This window comes from Lactuca sativa, chromosome 7, assembly GCF_002870075.4.
Source record: "Lactuca sativa cultivar Salinas chromosome 7, Lsat_Salinas_v11, whole genome shotgun sequence".
Classification (NCBI taxonomy): Eukaryota; Viridiplantae; Streptophyta; class Magnoliopsida; order Asterales; family Asteraceae; genus Lactuca; species Lactuca sativa.
Genome location: NC_056629.2, coordinates 31,725,065 through 31,731,054, shown reverse-complemented (window position 1 = coordinate 31,731,054; position 5,990 = coordinate 31,725,065).

Here is a 5,990-nt window from a genome sequence, read left to right as displayed (position 1 = left end):
TATGCATTCCTTGGATTATCGGTATATGGTATATTGTTATGTTGTAGTGATCCATTAGATCTATATCCTCGTATGTAGGATGTCGCTATGCTGTAGTGATCCACTAGATCTGTATCCTGGTATGTAAGATGTTGCTATGCTTTAGTGATCTTTTAGATCTATATGACTATCGGTGCTCACTGGTTATCATCTAGTGGAGTACCCTAGGGATTGTATGTGGTCATGTAGGATAGCCTAAGAACTCTTGATCTAGGCTTTCTTACATGTTCCTTGTTCGGTTGTGGCTCTAGAGTAGGGTCATATGTTCTAGTGGTTATCTTACCTCTAGCTACTTATGGTTATGCATTTCATGGAGGACAGTTGGTAGCGGGATAGTGTGTGGTGTGACGACTAGTAGGCGGTAGTAAGTTGTATGATTGTTGTTTGCATGTATTATGTGCATACTTGATCCTTATTGTTTATATGTCGACATATTCTAGTAGCGGGTTGAGGTGGTCCTGCTTTGTGTTGTAGACCAAGATACCTGGTGCGGACCGGCTGAAAGCCATAGGCACGGAGGCTCGGGAAGAGCGATTAGGTTGAGGCGGTAGGCCAACAAACCCTTGGTATTCCAGCCCAATGGCTATGTAGACCCGATACATGCTTGTATGTTTATCATATGAGGTATTTTGTGGGAAACTCACTAATCTTTGTGCTTACTCGGTTGTTTATTGCTTCAAGTATCATTGGTCATCATGGGTAGGTGAAGGCGGGATTGCACACACTCGTCAACAACATTGAGGAATTCGCGTTCATTATAATACTTTGATTTACAATAATTGTAATAGGGAATAAATGGTTTTCATAAATATAGTTTTATATATGAGAAGTTTTACTTTAATAAAAATGAAAATTTTTGGTCGCGAAATCGGGACGTTACACAATGTATCATAAATTCTCCAAAACATGTCACCGAAGGATGGGTACGATCATGCCTTCATCTTGCCCGGATCATCAGAAATACCTAAAACAAAACACTTAAACTGTAAGCCAAGGCTTAGTGAGTTTCCCTCAAAATACCACCACACACAACAAATAAAATTATGCATGTTGGATCCACAGTCATTAGATTGGATTATCCCAAAGCCTACAACAAGAGTCTGACTTGTCTTTCAGGCCCACAACTCATGTTTGGATTGTAACAGCGCAACCGCTAGGTATTATTATCACTCCATTTAAATTTCATCTTTAAGTCTACTTGACGAGTTGATATTGTTACTCGTCGAGTAGCGGCAGGACGGGACACGTTAATTAATGAGTGACTCGCCGAGTTGGCATGGGGGACTCGACGATAGGGGTGGCAAATCGGGCCACCGTGTCGTGTTTTTGTCTGACACGACACGAGACGACAAGGTTTTATGTAACACGAACACGACACGACTCGATGTCGTGTTTTTTTTTAACTAACACGAATACGAACCGATTAAAAAACGACAAACACGAAACGACACGACAAACATAACATAATGAAAAAAATAGTTTATTTAATTAATATTTAATCATACATAATATGACAAACACGACAAATAAATGCTAAATCGTTTCAATTTCGTGTCAAATTTTAAACACGAACACGACACGACACGACATTGTGTTTTTACACTTAACACGAACACGAATTCAAAGTTCAGTTTCACCCCAATTTCATTTCGTGTCGTGTCAACAATTGCCACCCCTACTTGTCGAGTAGGAGCTGGCAATGGAAACCCTAATTTTCAGGGTTTATGCACCCTATATATTGAACCATTAGTGCCTGCCACTGCCCTCCATCACCCCTTGAGACCCAGAAACCCTAATTTCTATGAGTGAGAGCTTGGAGAGTGTCTTAGAGCTTTGAGAAGTGACTTTTGGGAAGGAAATTTGTAGATCAAGAGGCTAGCATCAAGACTTCTGTGTGGATCCAGATTCTACTTCAGTGTGGGCACATTTTGGGAGGTAACCAGCTGTTACCTTAACCTCTTTTCTCATAGAATCATGCATATGTGGAAACTAGGGCTTTCTTTAGTTATTCATAAAGGGATATTTGGTATGGGAGCTAGATCTGAAGTTGAAACTTTAGATCTGAACCTCTTTTGAGTCCTACCATAAAGTTTCCAGCCCTTGCAAGGATGAGACTCTCCCAAGGTGTAAATCTCCATTAGAAGCGTAGATTGGTCATTGAGAGCCTTTAGGGCCTTGCATGTGCGTAAAGTTTGCAACTTTACGTGATAAACATACCTTAGAAGCTTGGATCTGTAATTTGGAACCTTGGCATGGCTTAAAAAGTGTCTGCATGGATGAAGGTCTTCAAGGACTCGGCGAGTCATATGACGATGGTCATGAACTCGCCGAGTGGATGTACAAACTCGATGAGTCCGTTTAAGATTGCCTTGAACTCGGCGAGTCGTTCGAAGACTCAGCGAGTCGGCTAGGGTTTCTCCCAAATTCTTGGACATGTATGAACTCGACGAGTTAAAGGGGAACTAGACGACCCAATCAAGGATTTCATGACTTCTCAAGTTCAGGATGGACTCGACGAGTCGGTGAACTACAGTCGACGAGTCGAGTCAACATGGACTGTTGATTTTGACTGTGGACTTTGACTTTGACCAAGAGTTGACCAGTTGAGTTCTGAGGGTATTCTGGTAATATGGAAATTTATGAAAAAGGGTTTTATGGTAACTATAGGTGGTGGAGCTCGTTTTGGAAATCCAGGAGTTGAGCTTCCTAGTTTCAGACGTCAGTTGCGAGGTGAGTTTTCCTCACAATACTCAAGGATCTAAGGCACCAAGGCCGGTCCTTTGGATTGTTATATGGTTATGTTATGCTAGTATGATTTGTTATATTGGTATCCTAAAGGGTAGGATAATAATGTATGATGTGTGGTATGATCCGTTAGATCAAGTATTGTCTATAGACTGTTATGTGATTACCTGTTATATGTGCATGTGTGTGTGTTTAGCGGTTGAGGCTTATCTGCTCTGTGCAAAGGCCAATAGACCTGGGCATTCCAACCTATAGGTTGTGGGATGTGAGTATTCCATCCCGAGGATGATTGGGCTCATAGTTTGTGGGCATTCCAACCTGTTGGTTGTTGGCCTAGTGTATTCCATCCCGAGGATGATCGGACCCATAGTTGGTTGGCATTCCAACCGGATGGTTGAGGGCGTGGGGTATTCCAACCCGATGGTTGACTAGACCCATAGTATTTTGTTTATGATTATATGTGTATGGATGTGGGTATGGGTATTTTGGGAGAACTCACTAAGCTCTCAGGCTTACAGTTTCAGTTTATTGTTTCAGGTACATCAGGGGATCACGGTAAGGCGAAGGCGTGATCGTACAACTCCTCATGTTTTGTCTACGTTTCTGGGAAAAACTCTGATATTATACATTTTGAAAACAAAGTTGTAATTATTTTTAATGGTTTGGAATGTTTTTAAAAGTTTAAATTAGTTTGAATTTTTGGGAGTTACAAGTTGGTATCAGAGCCTTGGTTTGAGTGAATTGGAGGAACATGCGTGTGAATCCAGTCTCAAATCAAGGAAAGGCTTTCGAAATGATTTCTAAAATGGTTTTCAAAATAAGTAAATGAGGATGCAGGATGTACGATCAGCCGGAGCTAGTAAGTAGCCCCAAAATACCATACCGTTATTTGGTTATGTGATATGATACAACAACATGCTAGTACTAGGCTAGGAATCTTCAGGAATTGCATGATAAGATTGCCTGATTATATGATGCCTGGTAGCCTAGGGTTTTCCTTATATGAAATTGACATCATTACTGTAGTTGCTTAGTGTATGCATCACGACTGTACATAATTAAGATCTTATAGCCTGAGAATGTTTGATTTAGCCTTATGTTCTGTTCTTGTTTGATTGGGAGCTTAGGGTAGGATTGGATATTCAAAAGTCTATAGGGTCCAGCGTTATGGATGGCTAGCATACACTAGCGTTGCGGGGTTGGTGGAAGTTTCATGAATGAGTGAGTCGTGGGGAATCGGTAGGTCAGTCGTGAGGCGGTTAGCTTCCCTCTAGGATTGAGGATTGAGGGTCCTCTATGTTATGTATGTTGTTAGGGTGTTGTGGTGATACTTGAGACAAATATGGGTAGGTGTGGAAGGTAGTATGGGTCCTTACTACTGAAAGCACAGGACCCATACGCGTAGCAAGGAAGTCACAACCCCTAGGGATTAGTCGGGAGTTGGTTCCCATGTATTTATGCGGATTGTTTGATATCTTCCTGTTATGTTTCAAAATGGCAGTTATGAGGCGTTTTACGTTGTGGTCCAGATCAGGACAGGGTGATCAGGAGGCCCTAGGGGCACCTGAGGTTATCGGCCAGGAGGGGCCAATGTTGACAGAGGATCGGGTCAGGGAGATCATCCGCGATGAGGTGATCGAGATTGTTTGGGGTCAGATTCCGGAGATGTTTGGGATTATTAAGTCCGCTATGATGGAGTATTATGATGACAGATATGCAGCCCTCGCTGAGACAGCTACCGTTGCAGCCACCGCGGCTATAACAGCGGCAGGAGGAGGAGCGGGGCGAGTTTTTCAGTACAGGGACTTTGACAACACGAAGCCCCCTACTTTTGATGGGATGCAGGATCCCATCAAGTATATGAGGTGGATCTCGGATGTGGAGGGTTGTTTCTTCACCTGCTCGTGTCCTACTAACCAGAAGGTCAGGTGTGCTCTGAACCTGCTAAGGTCCGGGGCCAAGGAATGGTGGAGACTTGCGACCGGGTCGTACACTGATGACCAGAGAGCTGTTGTTACTTGGGAACAGTTCAGAGACATGTTCCGCGCCCGTTACGTTCCGCGGGTCGAGCGGGAGCGGTTAGCACATGAGTTTCTGAGTTTGAGATAGGATGGGGAGTCGATGACGGAGATCACCCGTATGTTCACTGAGAGGTGATGTTTTGCCCGGAATTTGCTTCCGATCAGGCTCAGATGACCCGATATCTGAGCATGCTCAAGACCGACATCCGTCAGTTTGTGTCTACCCAACGATGTGATACACTTCTGAAGTTGCAGGAGGCCGCTAGGCGGCGTGGGTTGGAGATTGAGCTGTAGTTGAGGGAGCAGCGACAAGCCCCGACACAGTCCCAGTCGGCGCCAAAGCGGTCCAAGACCGCTGATACGAGGACTGGGGGACAACCAGGATGCACTTGTGGGAAGTGTGGGAAGGCTCATTCAGGGATATGCCGGACAGGGAGTGGGTGCCATCGATGTGGCAAGCAGGGCCATTTAGCCAGGGATTGCAGGCAGCCGACTCCGACTTTCGGAGTCAGGCTTTGCTATCATTGTGAGCAGGTGGGCCATATGAAGGCCCAGTGTCCTCTACCAGCCGCCCAGCCGACATAGGCTCTAGCGCCAACTACCCTGAGGATCACGGATGGGAGACCAATCAGGGCAGAGCCTCCGAAGGCTCAGGGTCGTGCCTTCCAGCTTACAGCCGAGGAGACCAGGGCAACACCGGATGTGGTTGCTGGTATGTTTCTATCCTTACTCCCATTGATTATATCCGTTGTATGCTTATCTGTTATACTTGTGATTAGGTACGTTCCTAGTGAACTCTTTGCCTGCTTTGGTCTTATTTGACTCGGGGACGAGTCGGTCCTTCGTATCTCAGTTATTTAGTAGGGAGTTCAGTGTGCCAATAGGCGAGTTAGAGTGTCCGTTGTGAGTGTCTATCACCAATGAACACGGGGTTTCTGCTTCTGCGGTCTATCGAGGGTGTGATTTGGAGATTTTTGGAGTGTTATTTCCGATAGATTTGATTCCGATCCCCATGGGGGAGGTGTGCATGATTGTAGGCATGGATTGGCTCAGTCGGTTCGATGCTATGATTGATTGCGAGGGTTAGCGTGTGGTAGTTCGAACCCCGAGTGGGGGAGAGCTGATTGTATATGGCGAGGACACCAGAGTGGGATCAGGGTTTTATTCAGCTGCCAGGGCTCGACA